Genomic DNA, 12,746 nt, shown 5'->3' with positions numbered 1-12,746 from the left:
GCCTCATTTTTAATTTTTTTTTTCTTTTTAAGGTTCATCTTGTGTACATTCCATTACCCTGTTTTCCAGATCATTGATTCATTCTTCTGCATCCTCTAATCTACTGTTGCCTCCCTCTGGTAATTATTCATTTAATTTATTTTAATTAATATTTTAAATATTTTCTCTCTTTAATGAAATTCTCACTGAGTTGAATCTACTTTTCCTCCAGTCTTGCAAAATTTCTGTGATCATTATTTTGAATTACTTATCAGGTAGACTGGTTATCTCTTTTTCATTTAGTTCTTTTTCTGAGGTTTTTATCTTGTTCTTTCATTTGGAGCATATGCCCCGGTCTTCTCATTTTGCTTGAGTCTTTTTTTTCCCCTATTTATTAGGTAGAACAGCTATATCTCCTAAACTTCAAAGAATGTTCTTCTATATGGTTGTCCCTTGTGTAGGCTGTATGTGTCTGATGACTTTGATTGACTACAGCTGTGGCTGCTATAGGTTGGGGGTGGTGCTGGCCCCAGGTCACTCCATTCTGGGATTGCCCTTATGACATGGCCTGAGCTGAAGTTGGTATGGGTTGCAGTGATCCCAGTGCTCTTTCCAAAGTACAGCCAGGCAGGACAGCTGAATTGGGCATGGGCCAGGGTAGTCTCTGGGCTCTCTGCACAAAGAGAAACTAGAAGGAAAACTGAAGCTTAAGTGGGTACAAACTGGAGTTTTCTGGGGTGCTGTGCTCAGGGGGCACCCTAATGAGGCATCTGGAGCTTGTTGGGGGAGTCTGAGGTGCTCCATGCTGGAGGTACCCTGTGTGGCAACTGGAGCCAAGATGGGCATGAACTGGTGGTTTCCAGGTTGCTATATACACAGGACACTGGCTGGGTGACTGAAGTAAAAGCAATGCAGACTGGGTGGCCCCAGGGCTCTATGAACGGGAGTGCCCCTGTCAAGGGCTTCATCTGGAGCTGAAGCAGTACAGACCTGGGATGTTTGGGGGACAGGGAGGCTTTGTGCCTGTGTCACTTTGGTGAGAGAGCTGGAGCTATAGTGAGCACTGACCAGGAGTGTCCCAGTGTATGTCAGGATGCAGCTGCCTTTGTGGGATGGCTGGCACTGGTGTTGGCCAGGGTACTGTGACTTACTGAGATGGCAGACTGGCTAGGGTGCCTGGACGCTGCTTCCATCTGCACTGTCAAGATGGAGGGGAAACAAACCACGGTACTCACCAGCCCTTCTGACCCAGAGAGGGTTCCAGCATCTCCCTCTCCATTTGGCAGGGTTATAGGACTAATTCCTTTATTTTAGTTGCCCTTTTAAATGATGGGTTTTTTTTTCCTGTGCCCCAGGGCAGAAGAATGTGCTCATTGTCCCAAAGTATTATCCTTCCCTGCTGAGGTTTGCAATGTCAGAGGTGCAGGTTTCTTTTGTAACTGTGTCTCTATCTTGATCTTTTTTGTCATTATCTGTGTGGTCTCTCTATCATTTGTTTTTCAGAAGCTGTTCAGTCAACCCTCAGCTCTTCAAGAAGAATTGCTGTATAAATAGGTGTAGATTTGTTATGTCTGTCGAGAAGGTGAGTTTAGGGTTTTCTTACATTGCTATCTTGCTATCCTGCTTTAATTTCTAAACTTAGTAATATTTACCCAGGTATGTGCTCAGGACCAAAGAGGCAAATAAGTGAGATTTAATTGGCCTTAAGAAACTCTTTTAGGGACTCCTGGGTGGCTCAGTCTGTTGAGCATCTGGCTTTTGATTTTGGCTCAGGTTGCAATCTTACAGTTCAGGGGATCCAGCCTCACAGCACAAAGCTGCTTGGGATCTCTCTCTCTCCATCTCTCTCTGCCCCTTGCCCACTCATTCTTTCTCTCTCTCTGTCAAAATAAATAAATATACTTTTTTAAAAAGTTCTTTTAGAAGATATTAGATTAATTTTCATTTATTGAGCTTCTATGTGCTGGATACTGGGCACTTTATTATCTCATTTTATTCTGAGAAAAAGAATGGGTGTCTTAGCTAATTTAAATGACTCTTGTAATAGATATCATTAGCACTCATCCCTGTCCAGTTTTCATGTTCTTTCCCGCACCTAGAAAACAACAATTCTTAGGTGACTTGAAGTCAGGCAAAGCCATAGGACTAGTGCTAGTCAGTGATATGTGAGTTGAAATGAAAATAGCCACATTCTAGATAGGCCTTTATGAGCTTGTATGACACCTCCATACCTTTGTCTTTTCTAAACAAAGTTGGATGGGAACAACCTGTATCCCTTACACGTTGTTTGAAAGAGCTTCCCAATCCAAATTGGACTTATTATGAGCAAGAAATAAATCTTTCTTGCAATAAAGAGATGAGATTTAAGGATTTATTTACTCCCACAGAAAAGCAGAAAATCCTAACATACACACTTAACTAACATACTAATATACTTATAAACTATTATATAGATACTAATATATATAATAATATGTAGAATATATATATATATATATATATATATATATATATATATATATCAAAGGTTAGGGTTAGATATTAAAATCTATACTTGCCTAACTCTAAAGACCAAGGTCTTTCTACTCTATGATATGGCCTCTAATAAGCAATGTAAAAACTGCTGTTACACGGTGACTTAGGCTCTACATGCTCTATCAACTTAGAATAAAGTAGATACCATTTTTAACTCAAGGTCCCAATGGTAGGATAGCTGGGATTCATTCGACTTGGATCTTGAAAAATGTAGGGCATTATCAACAAAAAGAAAGGAAAGCCGTATAAAATCAGACCTTATGGGTGGGCATGAGTATAGTCTCCTTGGGGAGGAGATATATACACTGGGAAACCATAGAATATAAGATTAGAATGAAAGAAGAGCTATTTTCTTGAGTACCGCAATGCTACCCTGAGAAACTTCTATTTAGAACAGTAGAAAATGGTTGAGAAAGTACTAGAACAAGAGTCCAGAGCACTGGAACTGTTCATGCTCTTGTCAACAGATTTACCTCAGCTGAACACAAGGATCTCCTACTTAATGTATGGGGTAGATTCTGAATATGTTCTAAGAACCCTTACAATTCTGTATGTCTTCAAGTATACATCTCAAAGTTCCTTTGCATGAATTCACTAGTTACATTTAGGGAAAATTAAAACCAATGGCATTTGATAATCATCAGATTTTTAATAAAGTGGTAATCATCTAGAGTTAGAAATGTTCCCATACTTATACCAGCACATAAATATTTTTATATTGATTTTGCCACAAGGAGTAATGTCAGTGGAATGATTCTGCTGCTAATAGTGATAAATGTCTACCTATATACAGGCTAAATTGAATAACTTTTTTTTTTTCTATTACAAGTAGGTTCTATCCTCATTGCCTTCTGGTGGGCAATTTATTATCACCACTTTCCTGGAAATTGATCACAAATTCCTCTAGTCCTCATTTCATCTTTCCCCAAAGCATTTCTTTCTTAGGAAGCCGCTCTGTTCAGAGGCAGTGGGAAAGGTAGCATTACATGACTGCATATGAGCATAGGCATACATTGACTGTCCTATAAATGCTAGCAATCTGTTGAACACTAAAGATTATATAAATCTTAGCAGCTTTACTGATGCTTCATACACAAGCAGCTGTTGTTTCTTGGTCGCCTGATTAAATATGCTGCAAAATTTCTCCCAAGAAAATCTCACCAAAGTTGATTCCAGCAAATCCTTCATAACATCTCTGCTAGCAACTTCAGTTTCTAAGCAATTCAAAGAAAAGACACAATCAATAGCAATTCTTTGAAGGGGGCTGCTCTTTCTCCTTTCAAGACAAGGTATTTATAACACCAGACCAAGTGTTCTAGTCTTGGCTCTGCATTAACCAGCAGTCACTCAACATTTTCAAAATGAACTTCTGAATATTTTAGAGACATGTGGATTGGAATGTGTTTTTGACAATATGTCTCTCTCGATATAACTGTATCTGTTTCTATATCATATATATATGTGTGTGTGTATACACACACACACACACATATATATATTAAGTAGTATAATTATGGACTATGTATTTAGAGAAAAAAATAATAAAAATTCCTAAAGCTATTAAAAATTCACATTACATTCATGAAATTAACCATCTATGAGACATTCACTGGGGAAATCAAATTAGAAGTCTACCTAAGGTTCCAGTTCAAGATGGCAACATAGAAAGACCCTGAACACATCTCCTCCATGGACACACCAAATCTATGTTTGTTTATAAAGCAATTCATCCACCAGAAGAATTGAAAGTTGACCTGAAGAGCTTCAGCACAATAAAAGACCACACAGAGAATGGCAGGAGAGCTTAAGACATGATAACAAAGAGAACACCCACCTCTGATGTAGTCAGGAGGGAGAATGCTTTGGGATTATGAGCAGATTCATCTGACCTGGGGAATAGAAAAAAGAAAAAAAAACTTTGGTTTAAAAGAGCTACAGGAATATAGAGGAGCTATCCCTAGTACCCTGTCAAATGGTAGAGAAGTTATGGAACGCTCTTTCTGGATTGGAGGGGCTTGAAGGTGCCATGACCCCCTTCCACCTTAATAGTGTGGAGGAGAGAAGGGTCACGCTGCCCCAGCTGGCCTCAGTGAGCCCCAGACCCCTAACCCACTGGAGCCCTACCTATCCCATGAAGGGAGACCCTGTGCAGTGCACACTGAGATAGCCCAGTCATTGCTCATTATAGCTCCAGCTGTTGTGTCAAGGTAACACAGATGCAATGCACCCCCAGAATTCTACAGGCCCACATCACTATGGCTCCAGCCTCCCAGCCAGGGCATCTACTGCTTGGAAAATCTCAAGAAACCTCAGCCCATTTTCACCTAGATTCTGGTCATCCTGTCAAGGCATCCCCTGTGCAGAGCTCCCCTGTACACCCTGACCTAAGCCTACCTTGGTTCCAGCTACCCCACCAGGATACCTCCTATGCTGAGCAATCCAGGAAAACCTGGACTGCATCCTCTTCAGCTTTAGCTGTCCTACCAGGATACCCCCTGCAGAAGCACCCAAGAAATCCCCCAACCCATGTCCACCTCAGCTCCATCTGCTGGAATGCCCCTTACATGGAGATTCAGCAGACCCTACCAGCCCACATGGAACTTGGGCTCCAGGGATCCCACAAAGCCACCCACTGTAAGAGAGACCCAAGAGACCTCAGTTTGCATCCACTTCAATATCAGCTATACTATCCAGATATCCTCTGCACAGAGAGCCTCATTACTGCCCAGGCCCACATACACTCTAGCTCTAGGCATCCCACCAGGAAAGCCTCAGGACCCTCAAGCCATACCAGCCAAATTGACCAGACACACAGTGTACACAGAGGACAGCCATATGAGAAGTAACTGTTCTAATTCATAGACACAAATACAGATAGTGAAGCAGAGTGGAGAGACAGAGGTATATGCTCCAAATGAAAAAAACCAATACAACACTTCGGAAAAAGGGCCAAATGAAAAGTAAGTAACCAATCTACCTGATAAGAGATTAAAATAATGATCATATAGATGCTCACCAGACTGGAGAGAAGAATGTAAGATCTCATGGAGAACCTCAACAAAGAGATAGAAAATATCTATCTATACAATAACTAAAATGAAAAATACACTAGGGATAATCAACAGTAGATTAGAGGATGCAAAGAATGGATCAGTGATCTGGAAGACATGGTAATGGAAAGCCTCTAAGCTGAATAGCGAAAAGAAAATAGAATTTAAAAGAATGGGGATAGGTTAAGGAATCTATTGGACAACATTAAGCAAACAAACATCACATGATAGGAGTCCGAGAAGTAGAAAAGAGAAAGGGGCAGAAAACTTATTTGAAGAAATAATAATTGAAAACTCACCTAACCTAAAAAAGGAAATACTCAAGCTCAGGAAACACAGAGATTTCCAAATAAGATAAACCCAAAGAGGTCCATACCACCACACAATACTTAAAATTTCAAAGGTTAAAGATAAAATTTTAAAAACAGCAGGAGATAATCAAAAATCTATATACAAGGAAAATCCCATAAGCTATCGACCGATTTTTCAGCAGAAGCTTCACAAGCCAGAAGGGAATGCTATCAAATGCTGAAAGGAAAAAAAAAATATAACCAAGAATACTCTAACCAGCAAGGTTATCATTCAGATTTAAAAAAGAGAGAAATAGTTTAACAGACAAATGAAAATTAAAAGTTTTATTACCACTAAACCAACCTTGGAAGGGAACTTCTTTAAGTGGAAAAGGCCAAAATTAAACATAAGAAAATGATGAATAACATATAATGTAACAGTGTATACATATAACATGGGAGTAAAAAAATATATTTTAGGATGGGTTCAAACATAAGTGACCTTCAAGTTAATATACTGCTGTATACTTAGATGTTATATGTGAACCATATAGTAACCACAAACCGAAAACCTACAGTAGAGACACAAAAAATAAAGAGAAAGAAAGCTAAGAAAAATTCAACAAAAAGTCATCACAAGGAAAGGGAGCAAGAGAAGAAGAAAAACAAATAAACTAAAAAAAACAATCAGAAAACAATTAACAAAATGACAATTAGTATACATCTCTCAATAATTACTTTAAATACAAATGGTCTAAATGCTCCAACTGAATGATAAAGAAGGTGGAAAGGATAAAGAAACAAGACCTATCTATATGCTGCCTATAAAAGACACATAAAGACTGAAAGTGAAAGATGGAGAAAGGTATTCCATGTAAATGGAAGAAAAAAAAAGTAGCAATACTTATCTCAAACAAAATAGACTTTAACACAAAGACTGTAATAAGAGATAAAGAAGGGCCTTACATAATGATAAAAGGATCAATTGAACGAGAGAATATAACAGTTGTAAATATCTATGCAGCCAATATTTGAGCACCTAAATACATAAAGCAAATAATAATGGACATAAAGGGAGAAATTTATAGTATGGGATTTCAATACCCAACTTACTTCAATGGATAGATCATCCAGACAGAAAATCAATAAGGAAACATTCTCTGAATGACACATTAATCATATAGACTTAACAGATGTATACAAATATACCATTCCCCCAAAACATAATACACATTCTTTTTAAGTACACATGAAATATTCTCCAAGATAGATACCATTCAGCCATGTTACTAAAAAGCCAATGAATCACTGAAGAAATCAAAGAAGTAATCACAATATGCATGGAGACAAATGAAAATTAAAACACAATGGCCCAAAAATCTTTAGGTTGGAGCAAAAGCAGTTCTAAGAGACAAATCCAAAATCATACAGACCTACTTCAAGAAAAAAGTAATCTCAAATAAATAACATTACACCTAAAAGAAGTGAAAAAAAAAATAGAACAAAGCCCAAGATTAGTAGAAGGAAGGAAATAGTAAATATAAGGGCAAAAATAAATCAAATAAAGACTAAAAAATGGTATAGATTAATGAAAACAAGAGCTGGGCAAAAATAAATCAAATAAAGACTAAAAAATGGTAAAGATTAATGAAAACTAGACTTATCAAGAAAACGAAAGTACCAAAATAAATAAAGTTAGAAATTCAAGAGGGGAAAGAACTGACAACACAGAAATACAAAAGATTATGAGACTACTACAAATATTACATGCCAACAAATTAGATAACATAGAAGAAATACATAAAATCATAGAAACATACAATCTTCTGAAACTAAATTAAGAAGAAATAGAAAATCTGGAATGACCAATTTAGTGTTGAAATTGAATTGTATATCAAAAAACTCCCAACAAAAGTGCAGGACCAGATGGATTCACAGATGAATTCTACCAAACATTTAAAGAAGTATTAATACTTATTGTCTTCACTGTTCCAAAAAACAGAAGAGGAACGAAAGTGTTCAAGAACATTCTGTGAGACTGGCATTACCCTGATGCCAAAACCAGACAAAGACTACAAAAAAAAGAAAACTACATGCCAAATATCCCAGATCAACCTAGATGTAGATCCTTAAAAACATATTAGCAAACTACATGCAACATCACATTAACAATCACTGAGCAGAATCAAATGGGAGTTATTCTGGGGATGCAAGGATGGTTCAATATTCACAAAGCAATGAGATATACCACACTAACAAAATAAAGAATATAAATCATATGATCATTTCAATAGATGCAGAAAAAAGCATTTGAAAAAATCCATCATCTGTTCATGATAAAAATTCACAAGGTAGGTTTAAAGAAACTGCCTCAACATAATAAAGGTCACATATGACAAACTCACAGATAATACCATACTCAATGGTGAAAACTGACAGCTTTTTCTAAGGATGTCCACTTTTGCCACTTTTATTCTGTGCAGTCCTAGAAGTCCACAGCAATCAGACAAGGAGAAGGAGAAGAAAGAAAGAAAGAACAAAGAGGAGAGGGGAGGAAAGGAAAGGGAAAAGGAAAGAGAAGGAAGGAAGGAAGGAAGGAAAAGAAAGCAAGCAGGCATCCTAATTGGTAGGGAAGAAGTCAAAGCGGTACTATTTGCAGAAGACATGGCACTACACATAGAAATGCCTAAAGCTTCCACCATAAAGCTATGAGAATAAATGAATTCAGTGTATTTGCAGGACACAAAATTAATATACATAAATCTGTTGTGTTTCTACACACTAATAACAAAGTATCATAAAGAGAAATTTTAAAAAAATTAATTTACAATCATACCAAAAAGAATAAAATACCTAACAGTATACTTAAGCAAGGAGGTTAAAGACCTGTACTTTGAAAACTATAAAATATTGATGAAAGAAAGTGAAGATGAAATACATAAGTGGAACACATCCCATGCTCATGGATAGGAAGAATTAATATTGTAAAATGTGTTTACTATCCAAGGCAATCTATACATTCAATGCAATCCCTATCAAACTACTAGCAGCATTTATCATATAACTAGAATAATACTAAAATTGATATGGAACCACAAAAGACCCCAAATATTGCCAATAGAGTCTTGAGGAAGAAGTACAAACCTGGAGGTATCACAATTCCAGATTCCAAAATATAAAGCTATAGTGATTAGAACAATGTAGTAGTGGCAGAAAAATAGACACACATATAATTGGAACAGAATAGAGAACCCAGAAATAAATCCATACCTATATGGTAAATTACAACAAAGGACATAAGAATATACATTGGGGAACACAGTCTCTTCAATAACTGGTGTTAGGAAAACTGAACAGCTACATGCAAAATAATGAAACTGGACCACTTTCTTACACTAGCCACAAAAAATAAACTCAAAATAATTAAAGACCTAAATTGGAAACATAAAACCATAAAACTCCTAGAAGAAAACATAGGCAGCAATCTCTTGGATGTTGGCCTTAGAAACATTTTTCTAGATATGTCTCCTCAGCCATCAGAAACAAAAAATTGAGACTATACCAAAATAAAAAGCTTCTCTCAGTGAAGGAAACCATCAACAAAACAAAAAGGCAACCTACTGAATGGGAGAATATACTTGATAAGGGGTCGATAACCAAAATACTTAAAGAACTTACACAACTAAATACCAAAAAACACAAACAATCTGATTAAAACTGGGTAGAGGACCTGAATAGACATTTTTCCAAAGAAGACATACAGATGGCCAGAAAACATATGACTAGATGCTCAACAGCACTAGTCATCAAGGAAATATATATCAAAATCACTTGAGGTATCACCTTACAACTGTCAGAATGGCTAAAATAAAAAGGACAAGATATAAGTTTTGGCAAGTATGTGAAGAAAAAGGAACTGTCATGTACTATTGGTGGTAATGTAGATTGCAACCTCTGTGGAAACAGTATGGAGTTTCCTTAAAAAACTAAAACTAAAAATACCTTATGATCTAGTAATTCCATTAATCGGTACTTACCTAAAGAAAGTGAAAACACTAATTTGAAAAGATAAATGCACCCCTATGCTTGTTGCAGTATTATTTATAATAGCCTAAATATGAAAGCAACCAAAGTGTTCATTGATAGATGAATGGATAAAAAATATGTGAGATGTGTGTACATACACACACACACACACATCTATGTATCATACGTATGTAATAGAATATTAACTATAAAAAGAATGAGATCTTGCCATTTGCAACTATAGAGATGAATCTAGAGGGTATTATGCTGAGTGAAATAAGTCAGAGAAAGACAAATACCATATGATTTCAGTTGTATGTAGAATCAAAAAAAGAAAACAAAAAAATAAACAAAAATGCAGAAATATACCCATTTTACAGAGAATAACTGGTGGTTGTCAGAGGGGAAGGGATGGCACAAGGGAAAAATGGTGAAAGATGGAAGGTACGGGTTTCCAATTGTGGAATGAATAAATCATGGGGATAAAAGATACAGCATAGGTAATGCAGTCAATGGTATTGCAGTACTGTGGTATGGTGACAGATGGTACCTACATTGGCCATGAGCATAGAATAACCTATAGACATCCTGAATTATGTTGTACACCTGAACCTGATGTAACATTGTATGTCAATTTTAGTTCAATTAAAAAAAAAGTCTAAAATGTGGTTTGGCAGACCATTATTCACAAGGACAGCATTCTGCTTAAGTCTATGCAAGGATTTTGGGAAGTTTCCTGATGCCCAGTGCTTAATTTACATTTACATCTCAACTGAGATGTCACTTCCTCTAAGAGTTGCTTAGCATTTCTGTATCTGAAATGCCTAGATTTTCCCCAGTAATTACGATAATCACATTTGCTTGATTCTCCATTAATATGTACTTTTAAAAAATGAACCATTCTGTCTCAATCATTGTATTCTTAGCAGTTAGCACAGTGCATGATACATAGTGTGTTCTCAGTTTTAAAAGTAAATTTTTGTAGGAATTATTGAAAATTTACATGTTTGATGTATTACCGTCTTAGAAATGGTACACATAAATTACAATGTCACATTATAATGACAGATTTTCAGCGAATGCATGGTACTTCATCTTTTTCCTGAGACTTTTATATATGTTATTCCCTAATCCTGGAGTGCTTTCCCCAGTGAATTCCCTAGTGGCTGTCACTCCCCATTCCAAAATCTGGTGATACAGTACCCCTTCAGATACTCTTTGACTACTCACAAATCCACATCCAAATACATGCTCTTGTATATCCACTAACATCTCCCATTGCATTTATAGTCTTTGCCATTTTGTATATAATTGTTTAAATATTTGTTTAATGTATGTTCTCCCACTAGAAAGTAAGCCCAATGATGGCAGATGAATGTTTTTGCCAATCACTGTATCCCATCATCAAGCAGAGTGCATGGCACACCGAAGGAATTCAATAATGATTTCTTGAATTAATGAATAAGTGACTAGAAATAGATTTAAAAATGAGAAATTCCCAACAATATTCCAATATTGTTCAGGGAAATCATATATATTATTTACAATAATAAATATAAATTTATTTATACAAAAGGAAATTCACTAGACTTTAAAAATGGAAATGGAAATGATTCCTTAAGAGTATATATTTTTTGTTATTACTTGCACTAGCTTCCTGGTCACCCAGAGGCCTTCAGATCTGAAATTTGATCTTCTTTATTAATATACATTACAGGCAAGGCTATTTGTACAAATACCCAGAGCTAAGTCATCTGCCAGAAACATCCTCAACTATATAATAAATGTTTTATAAATCAGTTCATTGCATCTAGTCACTGTGAGATGATAATCAAGAGATAGGCAATATTCATTATATACATATTCATTCACACATGCATACATTCTTCAAGTTATTTCCTGAAAACCTACTGGGTGCCAGCCCTGTGTCAGATATTACTTTGGTCTTCTTAACCATGTATAAAGGGTTAAAATCAGGCCTGGGCTGATACAGAATTGGGAATTCAGTGTCTGTCTTTGCAGTACTGTTTCCTTGGAAACTACAGAGTTAAGATAAATGTGGAATGTTGGTTCTGCCTTGTCTGCTATATGGAAATACACCTGGATTGGAGCAGCTGGGATTGGGCATGCAGGCCTTGGGCCTTTGTAAATAGAGGTATAAAAGATTGCTGAGAAATTAGCAGTTTCTCTGAGTCAGAATGACCCACACACATCTTGGCTTTCCACAGAGGCAGCCATGCTCACCCCATATGGACACAGGGACTAAGGAATCTGTAAACTCAGGTAGCTGCAGGTCTTCCTTGAGATGAAGATGGCATTAAATGATGAAACTGCTTTCTTGTGAAACTAAACAAAGTAGGATTGGATTGAAGCCTATTTGTGTTCCAGGAGTTAGACTGCCTTCCCAAGCTTGTAGCAATGCTGTGGTGGTACACTGACAAAACTTGGGACTGATCCCCCAAATTCAGAACTACACCTTCACCCCCCCAAAAAAAAACCTCCTTTTGTGGTACAACTCCTTTATAGTACAAAGGTCCCACTTTGCATCTTGCTGGCCTTTCCCTTTTGCTTTTGTCTACTCTGTGGCATCTGATGCTCTTAGTAGCTCATGATGATCAGCATCATGATAAGAGACAGACCTGCATTCGTGTATCAGCCCCACTACGTCTTGGCTCTGTGGCCTTGGCAACTAATTTAACTACTTACATAAGTTTTCTTCTGCAAAATTGGTTCATACTAAAGAAAGAGGAGAGCACATTTGTTAAAAATGGAATCTTTACAGCCTGATTGAAGAAATGGAACTATCACTAATAAATAAATGGCTGGGTGTCCAACTTGTGGCCAGGTTACTGAACCTTTCTGTGTC

The sequence above is a fragment of the Panthera pardus genome, unplaced genomic scaffold (genome assembly GCF_024362965.1).
Source record: "Panthera pardus isolate Hobbes unplaced genomic scaffold, ASM2436296v1 HiC_scaffold_12, whole genome shotgun sequence".
NCBI lineage: Eukaryota > Metazoa > Chordata > Mammalia > Carnivora > Felidae > Panthera > Panthera pardus.
Note: the sequence above shows the minus strand (reverse complement) of the source record.